Genomic DNA, 27452 nt, shown 5'->3' with positions numbered 1-27452 from the left:
TTCGTCGTATGTTAATTGCACCACCAAGAATGATATAAATATCTCCTGACTGGATGTGGTCGACTCGCTTCTAGTGGTTTCCAGGTGAGCTGACCCTGCTGCTGTGGAACATGGGTTCTTTAATGGAGTTGAGAGTAGATTCAAGGACCCTAGAGGCCACATGGCAACTTGTCAAGACTGTAATACATAAGGAGACCATCTTGATTCAAGAAGCTAATTTTGTCTAATGCTTGTATAATTACAATACAAAATTGATGGCAGTGTTACGGCTTTTAAGTGATCATAATAATCCAATCACGCTGTATATGAAATATTATTCATTGTCTTCATCATGTCAGGCCCATTAAAATTGTGTTTTTTTTTATTATTATTAGTTGAGCAGAATGACGGATAAAGAGTTAGTGCTTCTCTTTCCAGCTCTTACTCTTGGCAACCTGGCTCCGGTTCCCATGGAGACAGTCCTACAGCTAGCCGCGGCAGATGGAGGGTGAGCTGGAGGTCTAAATTTGTCCCCCAGCATCCTATCTGAGTGTAGTGGCACACCGGCAAGAGGAAGTAGATAAACAGGCTGACCTCCACACGCCAGTGGCAGAATCTCATGACCCCACGTGTCCCCTTGCTGAGACCTCAACATGTTCATCAAAGACAAACCGGAGGAGGCGGTGCCGCTGGCCCATGCCGCCAGAAGGCCCCTCCTGAATGTCACACCACAGGAGTCATAGGCACACCTCACCACCCCGCCTGTACTGGCACAAACATCAACATTCAGTAAAGATCATGGGGGGAAAGACATCACGACCCCTCTGAACCGTGCTGGTTATCGTCCCTGTCCAACAAACAGGAAACATCCCAACGGAATAATCACTAGTGACTTGTTTAATTAGGTGCCAGAAACAGCTATGTTTACAGAGCAATGGGCAGACAATATGAATATCATTTGCTTATGCAAAACAGTCCGCTAACGCAATCTATTTATGTATAGTCGACTATAAAAGCATAGAATTACACCTTGTGACTGTTCTCAGAACAAGGACCTCACGTGGATGTCCACATGCCACACCCTGTTGCAGGCCTGCTGTCTGTTGGCTCGGGGAAGTTTGTGCTTGTGTGGACACTGTGATTGAATTACCACAAAAAAGTGTTCGCTCTAAATCTGAACAAAGACATGAGCTTTTCAATTTTGTGTAAGTACACAGTCCAAAAGCAAAGCTGAATTTGGACAAAAGAGTAGAACAAATAAATAGGCTTTAGGGTTTGAGATATCAAAAAAGAGAAAAGGAACAAATGCATTAATAGCTATGTAATACAAAAAACAAAACAAAATCTTATTATTTAAATAAATAAATTATGTATATAGTACTGTTCAAAAGTTTTCTTCATTTTTTAAAAAGAAATTTAATACTTTTATTCAGCAAGGACACATTAAATTGATCAAAAGTGACAGTATAGACATTTACAGTGTTACAAAAGATTTCGTTCAAATAAATGCTGTTCTTTTGAACTTTGTATTCAAAGAATCTAGAAAAAAAAATGTATCAGTTTCCGCAAAAACATTAAGCAGCACAACTGTTTTCAACACTGATAATAATAAGAAATGTTTCTTGAGCATCAAATCAGCATATTAGAATTCTGATTTCTGATGGAATAAATTACATTTTAAAATATATTAAAATAGAAAGTTATTTTAAAGTTTAATAATATTTCACAATACTGCTGTTTTATTTCGCTCAAATAATTACAGCCTTGATGAGCAGTGAGACATTTATATATTAAAAAAAAAAAATATATATATATTAACAACTCCAAACTTTTGAATGGTAGTATACATATATGGTGGCATTTTAAATCACCCTATCTGTTTTTATAGTTTCACAGCCCTCCAACCCTGATATATATTTCAAAGCAGCTACTTTAAAATGCCACGGGAGGAAACAAGTCAAGTCATGTAACATTTATATATATAGTGCTTTATACAATTCAGACTGTTTCAAAGCAGCTCCACAGTAATAAACAAGAAAATAGTGTTGCAACAGAGCAAAACAGGCCTAAAGGGGTCATGAATTGAGAAATCAAATTTTCCTTGAGTTTTTGATATATCAAAAATATACTGTAAGTTTCAGAACTGAAAGCTTTCTTATTAGTCCAAAAACAGGAAAACCAAGCCCAGATTACGACTGGTTGAGGAATGTGCCTATTTATACGTCATAGATAGTTGAAAGACCGCCTCTGCAGAAGAAGATCAACGCCTACATCGTTACTACTGTAGCCGGTAAGTGTACAGATTATGTGTACATGTCTAACCAAAATCACCAGTGATCAGTGATTTTTGATATGTAAAGATTCATGTACAGTCAGATGTTCTTTGTCTCAGAATCGTTTATAGTCAGTAAAGCAAACTAGTGACTAAGGGTGTTTTCACACCTGAGCGCTTGTTTCGGAAAAACCAGGTGTGTTTTCTCCCTTGTTCGTTTAGGCATATGTGAACACAACAATCGTGCTCGGACTCGCACCAAAACAATCACTCCGAGATCACCTGAGCGAGGTGGTCTTGGCTCAACTGCAAACGAACTCTGGAGCGGTTCGCTTGTGGTGTGAAAGCAATCCGACCCAACGGACCAACGAATTCATATACTAGTGTTTGCATGTGTCTCGACAAAGTCTATTAGACAGCGCTGGGAGATACAGAGAGATCGAGCTTGAATCAGTATGAATGTAGTACATAATTTAACAGCGGGAATTCGTATAGTGTTTGGTGTGTCTCGACAGTAGGTACTAAACAAGCTACAATATGCTCATGATGCAAACTTGTCAATCATTTTAATGGATGACGCAGAGCAAACTCTGACCAATAAGGGGACAGTTGTACACGCATGTGACTTGCATCAACACATTTTGGTACACTTTGAAATATTGCCTTGTGAAAGCAACCCGAACCAAGAAGAAAATGCAACATTGTAACAAATTAAGTCCCTGTTTCGGAACAACTGATCTACAGGTGTGAAAACACCCTAAATGGTCAACTTCACATTGTTTCTCTTAGTAGGCTGAAAATAATCTTATTTAAACTGTGATTCAATTATATCAAAGAACGCTCCCTTTACAATCACTGAAGCTGTCAATCAAACAGCACAAGATTGTCAGTGACTGAGTTCTGGACTCCCTTTAGAATCAACGAATCTCTTGTTTACATTGTGTTTGCACTGTTAGTTATAATGAAAGCATTTGTTAGTGTGCAGAAATCGAGTTACAATGAAGAGATCACTACATGTCTGTCATCGGCTATATGCTCATCACTGCAAACTTTCATGCCATGATCTCAATATAATGCTATAATCAACACTATTCACAATTAGTAAACCTTGAGAACTGTAATAGTAAAAACATGCTAAAAGTTTGAGACTTCCACATGTAATACTTAGCTATTTTCATATGCAAAGATGTTAGCCAATCACAGCAGTGAGTGTTTACATTCAAGTCTCACAGTAGACACGCCCCTTAAAACAGCGTTCAAATCAGAGGGCTAGGAAAAATGCCTTTTATTTCTAAATTATGACAATTTTTGATGTAAAAGTCAGACTAACATTATAAATGCACCCCAGGAAACATAAAATAATAAAATAATGCAGTTCATGACCCCTTTAAAAACGTGGGGCTACACTTATCTGGAACCATGCATCACAAGAAAGACTTGTAAAGCACCACACCCGCTGAATAACTCTCGCTGAACTATTTGGTTTACCCCATAGACATTCAGATGCTGGCAGACAGACTTGTGAACAGGGGAGTTCAAGAGGCTTTTTGTGTTTACTTTGATTAAGGAGCAACAAGGGCAAATCAGGTCAGCAGGTCTTCAGTTTCACCAGCCCAAGGTGCTTTCTGAGCAGGTATGCGTATCAGCAAAAAAGCACAAGCCATGCTGGATCTGTTTTATTTGTTCTGCCTCACCTTATTTAGAACAGAAATTAACAGTTTTAAATGAATAGTTCACCAAACTATATTAACTACAAATACGGTTTTCTGATGCTTTCAAGCTTCAAAAAATGGATGTAAAAGCACCATAAAAGTATCATAAAAGTTCTATGTGACTTTTCAATTCAAGTTTATTTGCATAGTACTTCTCACAATACATATTGCTTCAAAAGCAGCTTCACGGAAAATGCATGTTTTGATGTTACTTGCGCACTATTTTCCAGATCTTCTGACGTCATACGATAGCTTTGTGTGAGGAACAGACCAACATTTAAGTCATTATTAACTAAAAGTCTTTACATCTGTCTTAGCATTTATTGGTGCATTCATATGATTGATGAATCATTCTATTTAAACCAGTTCACAAAATCAGTCTAAATGGCTCATTCACAAACTGGATTGATATGGCTCACTGAAAAACATGTATTTCTGGTCAATTTCTTACACAAAGCTAGCATATGGTTTCACAAGACTTGAAATACAGAACACAAGTCATATGGACCACTTTTATCATACCCTTATGGTGCTTTTCATCCTTTTTAAAGCTTGAAAGCTTAATTGCACATTCCTTGTAATTGCATGGAAAACAGTCTTCAAAATTTCTTCTTTTTCATTCTATATGCAAGAAACGGAGTCATACCAGTTTAGAACAACTGAGTAAATAATGACAGAATTTTCATTTTTGATGAATTATTCCTTTAAAAAGTTTTAGACTGGTTAGATAATAAAGAAATACTAGGTGACACATGCCTACTTCAAGCGTACTGCTAAACACGGCCATTCAGGGCTTCCATAGTAACCCGAGACAAAGAATGAGAAAGATGAGCTGTGCGAGTTTCATTCATTTACATTCACGGAGGAACAAGTGGAACGGCTCAGTCTTCCAAGCCACCCACAACATCGTGTTCACGGGCCCGTCAATCACCTCACCCTTCGGCTTTCAGAGCACAGGGCTGATAGGAAAATTCCGCCCACATCAGGAAGTGAAGCAAGCAGAGTCTCTAATGGGGAGCGACGGTGAATCAGATGGCCCCCAGAACTCTAACAAGCGCACGGGCCGGCCCACACAGCCGCCGCTGAGCGCTCTGATATGATTAGTCATACACCGGCTGCATTTCTGAGCTTTTTTATTCCCTCGTTACCGCCACCTCTCAGGTCTCTCCTGGCTTTAACCTTCCAAAAACAAAGCAGCGTTAATGAGGAAGCCTCTCTGGGCTTTTCAGATGTGCACTTTACCTTCCACATCCTCTTCTTGATGGAGGGATTCTCTAAGTCTAAGACATGGAATATAAGGGCCTCGGACACCACAAAGAGCTCTAGCTCACCAAATTTAACACACTAGCACAGAGTTCAAGAAGCACTGTTTTTTGCCCTAAAGATCATACAAATCACACAGCCTCAGGTGGTTTCAACTCAGCAGGTTCTTACAACTGAAACAATTAGTTAACTGAAAACAGTTATGGATAACAACTCGAAAACACTTTAAAAGCTAGTTTATGAGCTGTAGAACCTATCACATGCGAGACAAATAAAGACTTTGTTTACAGAATGACTCATTTGTGACAAATTTCCTTCCTGTATGTACAGAACATGTGAAAACATGACAAAAAAAAAAAAATGTCTTTATCGCAAATGTTCTTGGTCAGTATTTCCAGTAAAAATATCTAAACATCATTTATTCACCCTCATGTTGTTCCACACCTGTAAGACTTTCATTCATCTTCGGAACACAAATGAAGATATTTGTAATGAAATCGGAGCGATTTCATTCAACTATGACTTCTAAGTGTTCTGAGTTCATAAAGAGATCGTAAAACTGATCCATATGAAATGATCGGTTTAGTGCAGTATTTTCTGAAGAGACACGATTGCTTTATGATGAACAGACTGAATTTAAGCTATTATTCACATATAAACATTCATCAACGCACACATCAGTTGTGGTAAACAGAAACTCAAGCATGTTTGCTTGACGTGGGAGAACCAATGAGGTCCATTCTTGTATGTTACGCAGCACATTTGAGCTTCCGCAAGAACCACTGAGGTTTGTTCTCATGCTTCAAAACAGGTACGGTTGAGCTTCTGTTTGTCTTCGCTGATCAATGTTTATATGTGAATAAAAGCCTAGATTCAATCTGTTCATCATATAAAGCGTTCAAGTCTCTTCAGAAAATTTGGACTAAACCGCTCATTTCATATGGATTAGTTTTACGATTTCTTTATGAACTTTTTGAAACGTCAAAGCGGTAGTTGCTTGGACTGTCAATGGAGGGACAGAAATCTCTCAGATTTCATCAAAACGATCTTCATTTGTGTTCCGAAGATAAACGAAGTCTTACGTGTTTGGAATGACATGAGGGTGAGTAAATAACGACGTAATTTTCATTTTTGGGTGAACTTACACATATATATTTAAAAGTAAAATAATGTAAAATAATGAATTTTATTCATTATAATTATTCACATTATAATTAAGTACAACCTGTGTGCGTGTATATACACACACACACACACACACACATACATTATATATATATATATATAAAATCAGTTTAAATCGGTTTCTTGAATGGGGGATATTTAACAGATTGTCCAGGCTACTCTTTTCCATACAAACATACAATCAAAGTAGAAGCACAAAAGAAAGTCAAACAGTTTGGAAAGACATTCAAATGAGTAAATAATGACAGGATTTTTATTTTAGGGGAACTATGCCATTAATTCAAGATATATAATCTTATCGTAAATTGACTAGAGAAAGAGAGAGAGAGAGAAAAAAAAAACAACTTAAGATACTATCTTGTTTTAAAGGTGTTTAGATATCTTTACTGGAAAAAAAAAAACAATTAAGAAAATGCTTTTTACAGTGCGCGCACACACACACACACACACACATTCAGTCCTGTGTAATGTAACTCATGCCACGCATTCACAAAAGGTGATGACATCAAACTTAAACGCACTGTTAACAGTCAAATACTCACTCTGAAAGCTGATCCCCTTATGTCTAATAATTCCAGTCAGTGTCCGTTCTCCACACATAACAGAGCGTACAGTCGATTAGACGGGAGGTAGTGCCGTCCATTACCTGAGGAGTTCTGCCACCTCACACTGCTAAAGCATGAATGAAAGCCACCAAACGACACGGCGGATATGAATGTTTGTGTGTGAGTGGGTGTACTTCTGTGAAGTGAGTGAGGGGGAGGAGGGTGAAGAGGGGAGAAAGACAGAGAGAGATGGGAGGGGGAGAAAAAGAGTGAGAAAGACAAGGAGTACGAAAGCGAGTGGGTGTGAGAGAGACATGGAGACACATGGCGGGAACGAGGTAGCGGAAAAGGGTGTGTGAATGAATACGGTCACAGTGATTGAATAACAGGCTTCTTCTCCGTGTACAAGGACAACCAGGAGCTTTATTGTTGTGATAGCCAATGATGCATTCTGGCTTCGTCAGTTGGTCAAGTACTTCAGTACAGGGCCATGAACTCCAGAGACACTGATGGGGACATGCATCCTCTTCAGTATTCAGAATAGTGGACTAACTCATTGACCGAATCCTAAATGTTTACTTTCAGTACCAGCAAATCTTAAATATTTGGTTATATTCTTGGCTTATTCATATTTTAATTTACAAATAAAACATGGAGTTTCAGACATACAACAAAAGATGATTTCTTACACAATGTACTCCACTGCATTTATCAAAGGTAGGTCATATGATGTCATTTCACAGATGGGAATGCATAACTGTCAGACCACCTCAGTTTGGTCTCTACTGTTCAACTGAAAAGTGCAGCTCCATATTTGGATCATGACATCATGATGAGTGAGACTATTGGCTGGGTGGAGTTCTCAACTATGTAAGCACATATGTGTATGTGAATGTGTGCAAGTAAGCATCTGCCACTCTGAAGAATTAGAACTGATTTTAAGCCAGAAAAGATGCTCTAAAACTTCAGAAGTAATTTGTAAGATGTTCCTAGATATTGAAAGCAATTATGATTTTGGGAAAAGCAGAGTCTGATATACAGTACTGTACGAAAGATTCAAAGAAAGCTACATACCACAACTGACAGATAACTACAGTCCAGCTCTCAACTATCTAAACAACTAACTTTTAGTTGTCCACACATATTAACACTCACACATCCACACGTTTCACATTAAACAGCTCTGAGTGTGAATGGAGGTCACAGTTATAGGAAATTCCTCCAAAAATGTGAACTGCGGCTCACAAATGTTCCTGCTGCACAAACAGAGAGCAGTGATGGTGCATTGTGGGCCGATGAATAAACACTCTCTAAAATGGGGCTTTCCTAGTGAATGGATGACATGAGCACTAAGAATCCTGGGAGAATTGAACTGCTTTTCTCATGATGCCAACAGCACTGAAAACATTTTTTATTAAATAAATCACCAGGTTTTCCTGATTCTTGATTTATAATTCATGCCACCACGTTCTATTCTGGTTTCAAAAACTACCGAAATAGTTGAAAGAAAAAAAAAAAAAAAAAAAAAAGTAAGTAAACTTGCAGAGGTGAAACAAAATCTAATAAGAATGTATGGAAAGAAACAGCTTTGGATTTTTGATCTCCCTTTTTGTTTTCTACAGAAAGTGTCATATCAATTTCAAACTAGGGACTAAAGACAAACCATAATATGTAGTTAATATGAAGTGTTTAAAATAAAATAAAAAATGTAAAATAAAAAAATAAATAAAATAATATATTGATCAGATATTTAAAATTAAGCGGCAAAATATGTAACTATTATGAAGTGTTTTAATAATAAAATAAATAAAATAAAATCTTAAAACACATACATTTATATAAAAATAAATACATGATTTGAGATTTTATTGCTCCTAAAGACAAAAGATAATATCTTCCTACACTTTTTTACTGCTTGCTTTTCTTCCTTGTTTCTTTCCTTCTCTCTCTGTTTTATTAATCATCCCAAATGATTGTGTGACCTTCAGCGTCATGTGGAGCAGGGCAGTGTTTGTGGCCCTGGGGCCGTGCGTGTATTGTGTCCGTCTGAATGTGATCTTTGTGGAGATGGTCAGCGTATTTAGGAGGGGGGGGGGGAGGGGAGCTGTGGCCAGGCATTGCCCATACTGTAGCCCTCTGGGAGGGGAACTCACATTTCCGTCATCTCTTTGTCTTCTGTTTTTCCAAGAAGAGATGGGACAACAGAGGCTCTGTAAATCTGATCAACAGGGCAAGTGCTATACAACAATGGCATGACGGATTGTCTTGTTAAAGCGAAATCTCCATTACTACAGCATGCAAAGAGAGCTAGGCCAGTGTCCTTGGACCTTGTTAGAAAATACAAAATACCATAAAATAAAATAAACTGCATTAAAAATTAGAAAATGATCCAGGCTGTCAATACCAGATCAACACGAAAATAACTTTTTGAATACTTGGATATCATGAAAGCTACAGAGATTACATAAATGAAAGTGGGTTTTGAGTCGTCAGTGTTCTTTCTACGAACTTGAACAGTTTTAGCCTGAGGCTCCTCATAGCTGAGGTATCTGTGTAAACATGACAATGGCTGCGTAAGGACCACTACCTTACCAGGTGTGTTTGCTTCCCACCACCTTGTACGCCAAGAATTCAAGGGAGAAGCATTGTGATACAACAAAGATTCTGTTTTGTCAGCCCTCATGCTAGGGCCTTGACAGTGGTTGTCAAGGCATTGCAATGTAGTTGTTAGGTTGTTGCTAGGGGGTTCCTTACTATTCTAAGTCAAAAGAGCCAAACCTCTCTGTGATATTGTCATCTCCAGACTATTGCGGCTCAATGTACAATGTACAACTTCAATGTGCTTCAATGTAAATATATGGTATCAGATGAAATCACTGTGGGGGATTGGGTCTGTTTAAGTAAATTAATTAATAGGTAATTAAAGGTGCAATATGTAAGATTTTTTGCAGTAAAATATCCAAAAACCACTAGGCCAGTGTTATGTATTTTGTTCACTTGAGTACTTGCAATATCCCAAATGTTTCCAACTATTTGTAAATTGTGAGAAAATTGCAATTTTAACCAAGGCTCCGGGATGTGCAGTGCTTTCCACACATAGACTTTATCTTTACTTTATCATTTTATACTTTTTTTATCCACCCGAGTTAATGAAACCCGATCGATTAACTAGTGAAAAATCTCCCCTCGCCCTACGTGTTTCTTACCTGCTGGTTCTGTGTGCGGCTGTGCACGAGAACTGTTTACTCCCTCTGGACATTCCCACGTGCGCTGCAGAGACGCGGTGGATATTTCACAAAGGCAGCGCTGTTGCGCATTCTACAGGCTCGTGCAACAGTGTTTCAGACTGCTTCAAAGTGATTCCCAATCAATGAATGGCGCACCATTACACCAAGCGATTGCTAATATACTCGAGTTTTATGAATTATGACAATGTCTACTGTATGACTTTTATATAATATGTTTTAGAGACGGTCTCTCATCTGAAGAATCAGCCCGCAATAGTGTAGACATTTCAAAATAAGAGTCCCGGTGTATTTCCGGGATTGTTTATAATTAAAAGTCACACTCTAAGTTTTTTTTCTTCTGGGCATTATTGGTATTTTGGTTACACAATAAATTGTATTTATTTTGATATCCATTTAATTCATAGTAAACTATTATAGTCTCTGGCTGGGATGCTCCCCCACAGGAAGAAAAGCCTAAGAACATTATTTGACACATTATTCAATAATATTAGTATTTAATTAAATGTAAAAGTAGCCTATGTAATTAAAATGAATTTCAATAAATAAAAATATTGTTAAAAATCACAAATTATTTGTTTGTCACATGTACCACCGCAAGTATATTTCAAACCTGTGGGAAGCACTGATGTGTGAGGAGTCGCCTGTCAATTGCGTCATACCCACGTTACCCTCGGTTTCAGGCTTTATTTTGTAAAAACCATGGAAACACCAAAGACGCTTTAAAATATCACATTTTAATAGACAAGGGAACAACTGTTTGGTTACGTTTATAGACAGAAAACTAATAATTGTTATATAGCTCAACACGTTTAGTCTTATTGTTTAAATCTAATTTTCTTGATTTTTTTGCGAGTACCAAGCTTTACCATGCCTCAGAGAAAAACACTATTTTGTCAAGCAGATAACATAGCATAATCAGATGCAGCTTTATTTTTAGTAACAGTAATACAGAATTTTCTCCATTATACAATACGTTTTAAAATTAATTGCATGCCATTTATCAACACAAGCCATCCAGCACCTAATATGATATTCTAAAATCGATCTAGCAGTGTGTCTCAAACAAGTGTCTCACAGCAGCCGCCGAGCGAACGCACAGAGTAACGTTATAACATCATTTTCAACACTCTCAAATGTATCTAATATGATAAACAGAGCTGCGTTACCTCATACTCATGACCGGAAAAGCGGAAGCGGCGCAGGCAACTACGGCATAATAAAAGTTCCGCTGCTCGTGAGGCGTGTGTTGCGCAATCGCTCCAGCGGCCTCGTTCAGCTCCCACAACACTCGGTCCTGCTCTGCTTCATACTACAGTAACGTTAATAATCACATCCATGAACATGATTTCTTCCTGAGTCCTATCCCGATTGTTTCCACCGTCCGTTGGGGTGAAGACCACATGTCCCAAGATTCCTCGCTCAAACTTGTCGTCATCAAGCTACGTCTTTGTTTCGAATAGGCCTCTAGCGGACAAAATTTTTACATATTGCACCATTAATTAATAAAACCAAACATTTAACAAATTTGATTTATACTGTTTAATTCCATTTTCCCCTGACCAAGCAAAAAAATAAATAAAATAAAATAAAAATATGTATCCGTACAAACATTATTATTAATGATTGGGTCAGAGGGGGCACTTTTGGCCATTTCTCTAATATTCACCCTCCCCATCCCAAAGTATGAGCAACATTACGTAGCAAGCACTACTACTAAGAACGAGCTTTGTGTGGCTGCTCAAAGTCATGTATTGCATTTCCTCCAGGTGGAATGACAGAAGCTTGCCATTAGTCTATACCTCCAGGGTGACATCTCCACATGACTCCTGTTTGTTATTCTCATTCAGACTCTTATGCAACTAATGCGTCTTCTCCGGAAACTCAGCTCCAGGCACTAAAGCAACAGTTTAAACAGGTGGGGACCTGAAAATTTAAGCACGTCAGTTAATTTACAGAATGCGGACATGACTCTCGGTTTTAACAATGTGTCACCCGTTCAAAAGCTGAAGTTGCTCTTAAAAAAGACTTCAATCCATTATCAATGTCATTAGATGCATACACATTTAGAGGGATTTAAAAAGAGATTCTTGGGCTGAAAATGCTGGCACCATGGCAAACTTTCCCAGCCTTCTCAGCAAAACACTCACTTCTATTAGTGTTCTCCTGCAGTGGGAGTGATGAGGGTTTGTTTTTAGAGCGAAAGCGATATAGGAGGCCTTTGTCTCCTTGGCTGTCACCACCCAGTCTCTCTCCAGAGGGGAGATGGTTGAAGGTGGGGGACTGAAAGTCAAAAATAGCCCGATCCCCAACGATAAAACACCCACACATGAAAAAGTGAATAACTCACAGCCAGTGACACTCCCTCACACCCCTGATGGCAAACAGAGATGCTAGTTTGGTTTACAACAAGCATCCACAGTGCCCCAGATTGTGGAAGTTGTGCTCCCTGGGTAATTCCACACAATTTTCCACAAAGAGTTATCGGTCGTTAAGATTGCATGGGTAATCTTCGACTATACTTGCTAAATAGGCAATGTGATGCAATGTGTACATATCAAGCTTTACGAGGCACATTTATGTCATTCTGGCCCAATCCTAGACTGTAATTTAAATCAAATTAGCGGTCTTGGACTCTGCAGACAGATGAAATGTATTTTTGCACTTCCGCCCACAAAATGAGGACCTATAAAAAGAGAAAAGGGAAAAATGGATCTGCTTGTGAAAATATTTGCACAGGGATTTCAAATGGCAGACCAAATAGACAACAGGGTTTTAAAGTTCAGGAAAAGTACTCAAAACAAATTCACAATTCAGCTATTCCTTAGGCCCCATTTACACTAGTGCGTTTTCGTTTTAAAACGCATAAGTTTTGCTACGGTTAAGCCTGTCGTTTGGTGTTTTGAAACTCGAAAACGGAGACTTTTGAAAATGCTGCAGACCCTGTTTTAGTTTGAAAATGGCGGGGTTGCGTTTCAGTATAAACAGAGACTTTTGAAAACGATGGCATGGCTGCCCACGTTCGCTCTGCGTATCCTTGACGACCATGTAAACAATAACATGGAGACTGAACTGCAATCTTTGCTGGCTTTGTTGTCATTTTTAGCAGCCATTGTGCAGTTAAGCTCATGTGACATGCGTTTTCGGTCATGTAGTATAGACAGAGATCATTGCCGAATCACTGTGGAAATGCCAGTGTGACGAGGATCATTTTCATTTTAAAACATAGGCTTCTAGTGTAAATGGGGCCTTAATTTATTTGGTGTCATAGACCCATTCACATTTGGCAAACGCTTTTTCCACAAGACTTGGATTTCTTAAAGTCCAGATCTTAAATTACCCCTACCTAGAACTGATCTTGCAACTTTAGTAGCTATACTATTAGCTGTTCCTGTAGCTCCACTGGTATCGTCGCAGAAAATTGTTTCCCACTAACGTTTGGATGAGTCACTTTTGATAAAAGCATCTGCCAAATGCATTAATGTAAATGGACATACAAATGTACAGAATGTGTATGGCTATAGCGCATTAAAGGACATTCATTTAAAAACATAACAGCTAAAACAGAGCATACTAATTAAAGCACTGTCAATGAATGAATAAAAAAATAAAGGTTAAACAAAAAAATATATAAATATATATGTGCATTAGGGCTGCACAATTAATCGAATTTCTAATCGTGATTACAATTACTGATGCCACAATTACGTAATCGTTCAAAGGCGAAATTACAAAAAAAAAAAAGTGCACTTACATTATTCTGCGTGCTTCCTACTTTCTTTCTACAGGTTATCTTAAGGTTTTTTTCCCATAGTTTTATTTTTAGTATAACATTATAACACCATGCATATTTTTACTCTTTTATTATTTAAAGGGTCATGAAACCCCCCTGTTTTAGCCTGGTCGTTCACACCTCTAAACTGGAAAAACTCTGTAAAAATGGGCGTGTAAAGCTCTGGAAAAGTGGGAGTGTAGAGGGGGGGAAGAGGGGAGAGAACAACCAATGAAACACAGACCTACAACACACTCGTTATACAGAATATTGAATATTAATTTATGAGCACAGAGAAAAATTACAACAAACTCTCAAGCATAAGGGAGAAATGCAAAAGAATATTTAAAAGGCTAATTTGATTACGTTTACGAGCATACAGTCTCATGATAAGCGACACGTAGTTTAACAAAAAAGAATAAAGACATTTTTATAAGAATAAAATAATTTTTGTCCATTCTCTAAGTCTCGTGTCCATCGGAATAATCGTGTCATCGCGTTCAGAAACATCACTGTGTCCAGTTTGCACATATAATTCATTTGAAGAAGACTTGATGAATGTGTGCATACACCGTGCTGGTTCAAGTTTGGTGAAGGAGAATGTGTGAAATATGTCTATAAAAACTTTAAACACGATGCTTTATTCTGTATAATCTTTGATCCACGTGGCTAGTGTTTTTAAACTCATTGCGGAGCTCCACGCTGAAACCGATCATATGCGCGCTCCGTGTGTATGAATAACAATTCTATTTTTCATGTGTTCATATTCAAACTCCAGTTCTGACTGCATCGCGGGCAAAATACAACACTCATGTGCTTGCTGTGCTGAGGGAAACATACACACGGCTCGCGTGTCCGAACCAGAGGTGAATGAACAGCACTTTTGTGACATTTGAATTCTCCGCTGCAATGCGATCTCATGCGAACATATTTTCCATTTGTGCTGGTGAACAAGAGCAAAAAAACCACATGCATAATACCGCAATTATAATCTTATGCATACTGCAGCGCAGTGATTAGATTGAATGAGCTTTTCGTCATGAATAAATGCAGAAACGGTTGACATCAGCATGTTCGACCAGCCCATACTGGAGCCAATCAGCACTCCGGATTTTGCCGGTAGTACACGATGACGTCAGATTTTGTGACGTTGCTCCGGATTTGCTTTTCAAACCGGAAGACAGAAATCGCTCTGAAAAATGCTAAAATAACTTATTTCAACTGATAAATATAATTAATGAGTACCTTTAGTATTTGCAATGATGTGCAGCCTATACATATCTGTTCACAGCTCAAAAAATGTGTTCTGGGGTTTCATGACCCTTTAAAGAAGAAACAAACCAATGTATAGTTGACATTTGAGGCTTAATGCTATAGAAAAGCAATAGAAGTTTTTCAGGAAGTGTTTTCAGCTTGTTTTTCATATAAAAATATGGCATACAGTTGCTTCAAACAATGGTATAAAGCTATTCAAAACATCATTCAATGTAAATAGTGATAATTGTAATTAATAATCGCAATTACAATTTCAAGGGAATAATCAACAATTATGATTTTTGTCATAAGCGTGCAGCCCTAATGTGTGTATATATATATAAGCACATGTACTGCATAAAAGTACATATTGTATATAAAGTAACTCAGTCAAGCACCCAGACAGGTGCACAGACACCTCCTACTCTCTTGGCCTAATGTGAATGAGATCCTGATGGACTACTGCATGCAAGTCCTTTTTGTTTTATGAACGATCAATAAGGCTGCTCTTTGGCTCGGATATGTGATCTGATTATGTCTGTACAGAGTAATCCTGATTCTGTGTATAGTCTGCTTTGCATTAGAGCACCAATATCCTTCACAATTCTCTTAACCCAGCTTCACTGAGCCACGCTATACAGAAAAGCAGCCAAAAATCCCTCAACATCATGGGCTCGATTCCAAATTCAAAATACACATGAATCTAGACTGTTCAAACTCAGGTGGCACAGTGCAATACTGCAGCTTGAAGCTCTCAGCAGAAGCATGAGTAGGAGTGAAGCTCTCCGGTGTTATGTGTTGTGTAATACAGCACTTGTGCATCCTCCCCTATCATTTACATTACATTTATGCCTTTGGCAGACACTTCAGCGCATTCAAGATACATTTTATCTGTATGCGTGTCCCCTGGGAACTGAACACATGACCCTGGTCTTGCATGCTCTACCAGTTTAGCTACAGGAACTACTATCAGCATCTGTAGGTTACAGTTATAAGTTTAGGTTTTTCATTGCGAGGGACATGAAAAAGCTCTCTCTCTGTGAACAACAGACAAAAGAAAAGATATATGAATGTAAGAAGACTACAGAAAACAATGTTCAGAAAACAACCGTAAAAAGAATGGGGATGTCTGTGAAAAAGGCAAAATGAGACACGTTCTGACAGAAACTTCCAGCTGTCATGGCAACAATCAGAATCTCAAGTTACTTAGTGGAAAAAAAATTAAAGAGAGCAACAAAGGAGAGAGAGAGAGACAGGAATGAGCATGACATGTCATGGGAAGAGAACACAAGCGATAAAAATAGAAGGAGGAAGTCACACTTTTAGAAGCCGCCCACTCATTTCGAAGCCGACAAGTTTCACTCGTCATTGCGTGGGTGACAAGTCTCAAGGCACAGGGAAACCACAACACTCTTATACACAGCAACAACCTGAACTTGCTGAGACATGACCGACAAGACCAGGAAGTGGTCAGTGAGGCAGGAAGTGACACTGATGAAAGAGAGGGGATTAAGAACAAAAATGGTTTCACCTGCACTAGATTAAAAATAAGGGGATCTGAAACTGGCCTGCATCAGCCAAAAAATCTTGATTGTAAACTCCACTAGCTCCTTTTAAATAAGTAAAAAAAAATAAAAAAAATCATCTTTTCATATTCAAAGACATCAACCTGACGATTACCTGAGAGCAAATTTGTCACTGTAAACACTGTAAACACAACGAATGCATCAAAAAATAAGCATGTCTGATTTCTAACCTGGCACAAGAACAAAGCTTCTCCAACCATGTGTAAAGAAAAACAAACACAGCCAAGCTTTCTTTCTTTCTTTCTTTCTTTTTTGACAGCAACACACATTCATGACAACAAACAGATTATAACTCCATCATTTGCATGCACTGCCTCCTGTGTATCAAGAGCACTAGATTGAGCCCACATCACAAAAATATTCAGTGTAAAGCTGCAATAAACAAGAAGGGTGGGTCAAAGGAACCTGAATGCGATTGATCCAAAACCCATTGCTGGAACAGTATCCTTGTTGGTCCGGGAACAACATATTCACAATATCAAATATGTGCAAAAATTATATCTTTAGGGGCACCTCAAGGGCAATAATATGCACTCTTTATGGGTAGAGAAGGTACAATGGCATACCTTTAGGGTACAGCCCCAGTGACAAGCTAAAGGCACAGATTTTTTGTCTGTGACAGAGCATCATCAAATCAACTTTTAAGGCTTGTGTTTGGGGTTGGTGTTCGACTTACAGCTGAGGTTAGTGGTTGAACAACATTCTCATCTGGCTGACCAACCGAGTTTATATCTATATCTATAAGGGTTGAGCAGTGGCGTGCACAAGGGGGGGCCGGGGGGGCTTGAGCCCCTGCCCCTTTTGATCGCAAAAGTGAAAGTGCCCTTTGCGTTCGCATCGTGGTGCCCCCGCGTTCCCATTTCTGCCCCCCGGAACGCGATTTCTACCTTGGGAGAACAAAATCTATAGAGCACTGGGTCAATATGTTATAATACCTACACACTACTGGCCACGATTGGGGCAGTCGTGGCCTAATGGATAGAGAGTCGGACTTGTAACCCAAAGGTCATAGGTTCAAGTCTCAGGTCCGGCAGGGATTGTCAATACCACGACTGAGGTGAGACCCTTGAGCAAGGCACCGTACCCCCAACTGCTCCCCGGGCGCCGCAGCATTGGCTGCCCACTGCTCCGGGTGTGTGTGTCTGTGTGTTCACTGCTGTGTGTGTGCACTTGGATGGTTAAATGCAGAGCACAAATTCCGAGTATGGGTCACGATACTTGGCCACATGTCACTTCACTTTCACACTACCATTCAAAAGTTTGGGGTCTGTACATTTTTTTTTATTAAGCAAGGATGCATTAGATTGATCAAAAGTGACAGTAAAGACATTTATAATGTGACTTTCCATTTATCAAAGAATGTTTAAAAAATGCATCACGGTTTCCACAAAATGTTGACATTGATAATAAGAAATATTTCTTAAGAACTAAATCAGCATATTGGAATGATTTCGGAAGGATCATGTGACACAGAAGACTGGAGTTATGGCTGATGAAAAATTTAGCTTTGCCATCATAGGAATGAAAGTACCAGTAAATTTTAAAATATATCAAAAAAAGAAAACAGTTATTTTAAATTGTAATATATGCACTCTATTGCCTATACGTGATGATGTCACATATGTTCTCTTACATTGTTGTACAGTAGCATTAAAAGCCCTCAATTTTTTCTCGTTATTTTGCCCTGTTCCGTGCTGAAATGTTCTCTGTTTGCTAGATTTCTGACAAAGGCCCTGTTTACACCTAGTATTAAGATGTGTTTTGGTCGATTGGATCACAAGTGGACGATGCTAAATACAGGTGTAAACAGGGTCTAAAATGTTTTGAGCTTGTCTACTTTCAACCACTTCCGGAGGTAGTCGAAAACACATTTGACCGGATTGCTTTTATAGTGTAGACGCTCATGTGGTGGAATGCGTTCGAACAGCCACAAAAGAACGCCTACTCTCCGCCTACTAATCTAATGCATAAACATTATGGGAAGCGCACTAGCCAGACGGGATTTAAACATTGTCGGCTGGACGCCCAATTTTGGTTTGAAGACGAAAAACGTACCAAGCACAATGTTCTCTCACAATTCCTGATTTCTAACACGCACTCACCGCGTTCATCATGGGCTTGCGGCTGTAAGAGGAGAAAATGAAAGCCGCTGCTCTCCGTTTGTTTTTTGTCATCTTCATATGTAAATTGCGTGAGCTTATTCGTCCATTAGATCTAAAAAAAAATCCTATAAATGTACCCCCCCATTGATCCTCCCCTCGAAGAAAATCAGGACAGAAGTGGTCAAAAGTGGACAAAAGAGATGGATTAAAACATCAAGTGTAAATGGGAACGTGTCTCCCTCGTCTACTTATGATCCGATCGACCAAAACGCATCTTAATACCATGTGTAAACAGGGCCAAAAGAGTCAACCTGGTGGGCTACTGAAGATTACCAGTGCTGTTTGAGTGTTTTTCAGCCAATCAGACTGCATGGCCAGACCTCAATGTTGTATAAGGAAAATTAACAACTTTCTGGTCAAATTATTCCTCTGCTAATCATACATACAGCGATGGGGTCGCCTACGGCCTGCTGCAGTCATCTAATAGTTGTCATTTTAGAAGTGCAAGTCACTCTCAGCTTTAATACACTAATGCATGTATTTCGGTTTGCCCGCACAGCTGTTTGTCCAGCATATTCCCCGTAAGGCTCTCATTCCTAGAGGGCCATCTCTGTGTTTATCAAACACACAGAAACAGAGCTTGCAAGACAGCAGATATCATCTCATCAAGCTCATCAGACATCTACAGTTGTGCACCATCTGCTCTCCATCTCTCGTCGAGCACTGAGCTAAAGACACTGTAAATCACGCATGGCAATAATATTAGGGACAGTGCAGCCAGTCGCACATTAAATTACAGCTGTCAGCCATCAGTACAGTGCAGCTCCAGTGCAAAATCGCTGCAGTTTAGTCCCGAATGACTCTCCTTGCAAATAAACTCCACATTCACGCCCAACAAATGACTGCCTGAAAGAAAAGAAAAGGAAGAGCCACAGACATAAACAAGTTAAATGGAGGAAAAACTCTCATCTACCCATTGGAAACGCTTAATTAGCTTTCAATAAGGGCACGATGGTTGGGAGACAGTGACTTGTTTGTAGTTTCTCTTATACAAACGGCCTGAACGAAATGAGGCTTAATTCACCGATAGCTGTCGTTCAGAGACACATTAAGGCAGGGTGGTTTACTTTACGTTCTGTGGTTTATGTTCCTGGATGCGAGCCGTCCCTAGGACTCTCCCCTGACACCAGGCGTCTATTTCTATCCTCTCTCGTTCAGGTCTCCTGGCTCGCTATTACAGCCTGCAGAGAAACAGGGGTTTGACTGTGCCCGATCTCCACTGCAGACCTCCATGGGGAGTGTAAGGCTGGCGTACGAACACACACATGCAGACAAATATCATTTAAAAAGGTATTTCTCAAGTAGGGGTCTGAAAAAGACCCCTGGGGTTACTGGCAAGCAAACTCATTCACCACCAGAATCTAATACTCCATTTTGTAGAGAAAACATGATGAACAGACCATTTAAAACTCCTCCTGTAGGCAAATCAATCAATCAAGATGGTAAAAGTGAGCCAATATTTCATAGCTCGGAGTAACTCTAGGTCATTATTCTAAAGGGGTGACAGCGATTTGCAGTGACAAAGCAACCGGAAGTCATTCATTTTCAGTCAGACTAAAAGATTTGAGGCACTTATGCAAAATAGATCTGTGCCATATATCTGCCAATATTACAAATTTTTCTAGTTGATAATGAATATTTAATTGTGGATGCCATTTACACTATCATTCAAAAGTTTGGTTTCAGTAATATTTTTTTATGTTTTTGATAGTCTCTTATGCTCATCAACGCTGCGTTTATTTGATAAAAAATAAAAATGAAGTAAAAAAGTAAAAATGAAAATAATAATATTTTTTCTATTTTAATACATTTTAAAATGTCATTTGTGATGGGAAAGACGAATAAATAGCCATTACTCCAGTCTTCAGTGTCACATGATCCATCAGAAATCATTCTAATATACTGATTTGGTGCTCAAGATTTCTACTTATTATTATTATTAATGTTGAAAACCATGTGCTGCTTAATATTTTTTATGATAACTGTGATACTTTTTTTTAGGATTGTTTGTTAATTTAATGCATCCTTGCTAAATAATATTATTTATATTAATATATAAATATAATAATAACTAAAGCTGCAAGCAGCGATGAAAGGCCCCTCGCACCCGGGGCCACCACCACCCGGTGGCCTTAGGAAAACAGTGAATAGTGGGTGACATGCATGTAAGCGAGTAAATACAGTTGAAATATGGAAAAGTCATTTTGACGTGCCACACTTCCTGCTGCCAACAGGTGGCACTTTGACAATTACTGAATATTGCCATGTAGATGTCTTCAGGCTAAGACTATTATCAATCATGTGAAGTTTGGAGCAGATTGGACATTGTTTGCCTGAGTTACAACAACTTCCTTTTTCGTGCGTTAATCGCAAACATTAGCACTTAGCTAAGTGTTGCACGATTTAACGTGTTTCTAGTATGTTTGGTACTTCATGGCATATTTAAATGTGTTTCTAGGAGTGAATTAGTGTGCAAAGCATGCCATTTCTTGTTGTCAGCAGGGGGCGCTATGACTAACTGAATATTGGCATAGAGATGTCTTCAGGCCAGGACTGTTATCAAACATGTGAAGTTTGGGGCAGATCAGACATTGTATGCCTGAGTTACAACAGCTTCCTCCTTCATGGCAGACACTGAACTTTGTCAGGCCGCCACGGACACGCCCTTCAGTGAAAACTCAAGATCTTTGCAATGTAACATCGCTAAGACGCCTTAAGATTAGACTGACCAAATATGATGTTGTTCTGGTTAAATCTCTATGAGGAGTTAATCACAGTGTGAAACATGTCATTTCCTGTTGCCCGCAGGTGGCGCTATGAATGTAACTGAATATTGCATTGTAGGAATATTGAATATTGCATGAATATTGCATGTCTTCAGGTCAGGACTCTAATAAAACATGAAGTTTGAGGCAGATCGGACATTGTATGCCCAAGTTACAACAACTTCCTGTTTCATGGCGAAACATCAAACTTTGTCAAGCCACCACGGACACGCCCTTCAGTGAAAAGTCTAGATCTTCGCAATTTAACATCACAAAGGCCTTTAGATTAGACTGACCAAATATGACCTTGATCTGATTAAAGCTCTAGGAGGAGTTTGTTAAAGTACAACATCTGGAAATGGCAAAAACTGCAAAAATTTTGCAGAGAAAACTCAAAATATCTCACTTCCTGTTGGGTTTTCAGATTTTGCACCCAGGGACTTTTTTGTAGGTATTGGGCTGTTACATGTGTCTAACGAATTTCATACTTGTACGTGAAACATAGCGCGAATGGCACTTAATTGAAATTTTGTAGGTGACGCTATCGAACCATTTTGCCACACCTAATTCTGAAACCCATATCAGATGTAAATTTTGACCACTTCTGACGTGTGTGCAAAGTTTCATGAGTTTTCAAGCAAGTTTAGGCCCTCAAAAATGCGATTCATTTCAGAGAAGAATAATTGACCGAGCAATTACAATAGGGTCCTCACACCATCGGTGCTCGGGCCCTAACAATATAATATTATTTAATGATTAAAACAAAAATTTGGTGCTAGTATTTATACTAGCACCAAACTATTGAACTGTAGTGTACACAACCTTTGCCATAATCAAACGATTAGATTTATATATATATAAAAAAAAAATAAAAAAAACACTTTAAAAACACTAATTTAGTAGAACATGAAAATATTTGTCTATTTATTTGTCTAAGACAAGACAAATGTGTGCGTGGCTTGAATTTTATTTATCGGTGTATCCCTAGTAACTATTTAAAAGGTGCAGAGACTATCAATAGAAGTACAGGCAGCAAAACTTGTCTGATGTTGCAGGAAACAGAGGTCGAGTAGGAACAGCTACTAGCAACCAACAATAGAAACTTAGCACCTCCAGCGAGGTGAGAACACACGTTTACAAAAGTCTGTTGGGACCAAAGCACAGTTAACTGTTGAATACTGCCTGGCAACAAACACACATAAGTTAGCTTAGTAGCAATCACATATTTAAAAAAAAAAATAATGGGAACGCACATGAGAACAATTTAAAAAGAAGCTGGTGTGATGTGATATGGCAGTATTAACCCTCTGTGGCATTAGTGAAAGATTCTACTCAATTACAAACCCAACTGGCCCAGTTTTCCACCATCAACAAGGCAGAAGTGTGTCAGAGAAACGAGCCGGGCTCGCCGGTGGTCTGGAATCAGGTCAGAATGGACTCCTGGGATGTGGTCACACACACCCAACAAGAAGCAATGCTATCTACCTTATGAGTGAGTGGATTTGTAGTTAGTTTGGAAGGATGAGTGGTTGGGGATCCCTTTCACGGTCTGAAGCAGAAACCCTGATCTACTGTACAAGCAATGCATTTCAAATAACTGCTGACAGGGCAACTTTAGCCTACATCTCCATACTATGCCACATGTGTCATTGAGAAGCTGAGGGTTAGCTCGAGTAATTGAGGCAGGGGTCACATGAATCTTGTCAGGGGGATTGGCACCACACTCCAGCAGCTGTCATCAACTCATAAAAATCTGTTGAGGGGAAATCTGACCTCACTTCCACCGTGGCCCGTCGCTCCCAGCAGCTCTCAAACAAAACCCCTAGGATCTCATCTTCCCTCTCACTTTGACTCAGAGCTCATGGGGAGGGGGTGCATATAAGTGTCTCTGGATGATGGCCCAGTGCTTCTGTTGTGTATCGATTTTGTTCTTTCTCATTTTTTTGTGTGTGCGAGTCAATGTGTCAACCAACACCAACACAAGCGGGAAAAGGAGACTACTTCTTGAACACTGGGAGCAAATGGGTACTCAATCTCCTGAAGATCTACCTTTATGCAGGGTTAAGTTTAAATGGCTGGTTCAGTTGCTGCTGGTTAATCAAGTTCTACAGGGTTCACTTGAAATGTAAAGTTGGAACCACATGCTGCATGTAGGTAGATCAAAATCAAAATCCCTACATCTATAGATAAGTAACTTCGCTTTTGCAAACATTATTTTATTTATTTTTGCATTAGGGATGCACAATATATAGTCAAACCAAAATTTATTCAGATACCTTGAACATTTCATTCATTAATACAGTTTATTCACTATAGTTTACAAAAAAAAAATGTTAAACTGAGTTAAACTGTGTCAGAAAAAAAAAAAAATCTTAATTATGTCACATAACTATTAAGCAAAACATGGTCAGGTCAAAGTGTCTGAATAATTTTTGGTTCCAAATTTTTATCAGTTTTACTGGTAGTCCATTGTATGAAGAATTTTTGGGTATAATATGTCACAGTTTACTTTATTTTGCTATCCTCACTCACACAAATGAACTATAGTGTCCTGCACCCACTAGTAAAAATATATCAAAAATATCAAAAATGTCGGAATAATTTTTGGTTTGACTGTATCTGTACCATATCAGTCCCTCTAGTTGTCCGTGATTCCGCGATCTCTGAATACAAACAAAAACAACAAAATGTTGAAATTTTTTGCAGTCCTGCATAATTTGCCATTTTACTGCAAAATAATTGCAAAAATGAAAAGGTCTCACAAAAAAAATATAAGTAATTACGTGAATTATCCCTAATTTAAAGTTGTAATGCATTATTTTCACAAGGATACAGATGTCACGCATGTGATGACAGTGAGTGGTCTGTGTGAAACATAGGGAAAGTGAACCTTTGTCATCCAAAATCACGAAATCCTAGTGGGATATGCACACACACACACACACACACACACACACACACACGCGTGCGCGCGCGCACACACACACACACACACACACACACACACACACACACACACGCATACACACACACACGCACGCACGCACACACACCAATATTGGATCATTTTATCCTCCATTTTTATATTTAGATTAACTTTGCCATCATCTAACACTCATTTAATCTATAAATACATGTAGGTCCGGTTTCACAGACAGGACTTAGACTGAGCCAGGATTAGGCCTTACTTCAATTGGGGCATTTAAGTATCTTTTATAAACTTAGAAAGAGTATCTTTTATGCCCTAGAAAAAAAAAAAAAACATTACTGGTGTGCATCTTGAGACAAAACAATGGCACTGACATAATTTAACATATGTTATCGCAAGTTCCTTTCAGTTCAAATCACAAGTTCATGCATTTTAGTCTAGGACTAGCTTAAGCTTTGTCTGTGAAACCAGGGGTTAAAGTTTAATAAGACTGTCAAATGTAATCGTTAGCAAATCTTGAAATGAATGATTTTACTTTAAAATTTATTTAGACAAAATAGTGTAGAATTTGAATATAGGTTATCAGTTATAACTGAAAATAAATGATTACCTTGTCATTATTGGCCAGATTTTTAATATTGTGCATATTGTGCATCCCCAATTCTAATAAATAGGACCCTTGAATTACACCAAAATAATACAATGGAAAAGAAATAACTCCCATGTACCGCTGTTCTGCAAATTTGCAGTTTTCGCAACGGGTTCAAGTTGGGCATGGTAATTTGCCGCATTAAACAACAGAAACCTGCTTGGTTTGAAAGTGACTTCTTTGTGAGCTGTGCTTCATATATTCATACACTACTAGCAATAGTCGATGGACCTTTTTGCTCTTGAAATTTCACCAAAATTTTGCAAAGGTGACATTTAGCTTGGCTAGACTGATGCAAAACAAAATTAAATGATACAAAGCTTAAAATCAAACTCATTATACTTCAACAAACCTGTCTACAGTGGAAGCGGCGATGCGACTCAAACACAGGAACTTGTCTGTCTGAACTTATCACACTGCATGCACAGCAGCTCCAGTCTGTCTAAAATTGAATGGTTTTACTAAAAATACCAAATGTTTTTACCAACTTCAATGAATAATGCAGTATATACTAGCCTATACATTTATATTTTTAACATAACAGCAAAAACAGCTCATGATGGCAGGATATAAAGTATCATAGTGAGTTACGTCATCGCTCACCTTTCAAGTCAGCACAAAAGTGAATTCATTTCAGGCAACGGTAGCCTGCCAAAAACTTTACTTTTCCACTGCCAAAACTCCATCATCCCTCACCTTTAGGCCAATGACGATGTCATTTAAGACAACTGGATGAAATTCAAGTGAACCAGAAATGGCAAACATGTCCAAACAACAAACCATCGAGAGTTAAATGGCATTACTATCATGTTAATGTGAGTGTTAACCAGAACTGTCAACAGAGTTGCACATCAAGAAGTTTTGACGCATGCTTGGTTTCTATTTTTAACCCCTCGTACTGGATAATCCCACACACAGTGATGCGTCACACCTAGTTAGGAGGAAGATATCTAACAATTCAAGAAGTAGCATCTCCAAATTTAACTTTGAGAGGATGCAGATCTGTATTCAGCGAGGCATACTTATTTTTCATACCGCAGAGACAAGGACGAAGGATAACAGCTGTAGGAGGATGTCAGTGTTACGGCACCCCGGAGAGACCGTTCCAGCCAGCCCAAAATGTGTTTAGTTGCAAAAATTTAATGCACTGGGTGCAACCTTATTAGATCATATAGCAACATTCACATACTGTATGATAAAACACCTGAGGTCTTTAAGGGTCCTTGGGTTGCTATCTTTGGTCTCATGCTGTCAAACAGATTTAATACCCGTCAAGCACTGAGCCCCAATAAAGACGCTTTACAATTTAAAACACAGCATATTCTGTCTCTGATCTACCCGCTGCTTGAAGAGCAGTGATATGTGTGTGTGTGTGTCTGGAGGAAGTGCAGATGAGGAAGGGCTCTGAGCCACTGAGCTCGCAGCCTGTCTTCATTATACTCTAAATGTGCTGTACAACTACATCCTGCTGTTATGGAGCCAAGAGTGACATAGTCACAGTATTCTGTCTGAAAGCTGACATAATGCTTCATTAATCTTTCCTGATGATCCACAGGCACGTCTGAATGATTCTGATGGGGTCTAAATGGTACATGTGCACAAATATCAGTCATTTTAAAGGGATAGTTCACACAAAAATGAAAATTGTGTCATGTTGTTCCAAATGGGTATGCATTTCTTTCCTCTTTAGTACTGGAGTGATGGGCAATGACTCCACTTCCCGAGGGCACTTACAGTCGAATTGAATGCACTATTGGTGTGTGTGTGTTTTAATTTTGTTTTATACTATGGACCCCAAAGTAGGGCTGGACGATATGACCCAAAATCAAAATCTCGATTAATTGAACATTTTACCTTGATTACGATTAATGAGCGATTTTTTTTGTTTGTTTTTTGCCCTCATAGTTCACTGACAAGGTTTGTACTGTAAATATGCTTGACTATTAAAGGTGGGATATTTTTTTCCTAATGAAAGAGTGCTCCGACATAACAGCTCACTTTCAGTAGTTATTTTATCTATGGTGTGTTACATTTCTTACAGATTTCTGCTCGTTGTAAATCAGATACAGTTAAATTAGCACAATACTAGTACATTTATTTGAATGCATTAATGAGAGCGATTGCATTTGTGAAT

The 27452-nt window shown here is 38.7% G+C and overlaps 1 protein-coding gene across 1 annotated transcript in view; it reads right to left on the bottom strand.

Moving 5' to 3' along the window:
• The window catches only part of LOC127496640 (transcription factor HIVEP3), a 75785-nt gene that overhangs the window by 20944 nt on the left and 27389 nt on the right, over positions 1-27452 (bottom strand). The window contains 1 exon segment of the mRNA XM_051864277.1: positions 425-741. The gene's annotated coding sequence lies outside the window, so the exon portion shown is untranslated.

The sequence above is a fragment of the Ctenopharyngodon idella genome, chromosome 16 (assembly GCF_019924925.1).
Source record: "Ctenopharyngodon idella isolate HZGC_01 chromosome 16, HZGC01, whole genome shotgun sequence".
Taxonomy (NCBI): domain Eukaryota; kingdom Metazoa; phylum Chordata; class Actinopteri; order Cypriniformes; family Xenocyprididae; genus Ctenopharyngodon; species Ctenopharyngodon idella.
Note: the sequence above shows the minus strand (reverse complement) of the source record. Positions and strands in the feature narration are given on the sequence as shown.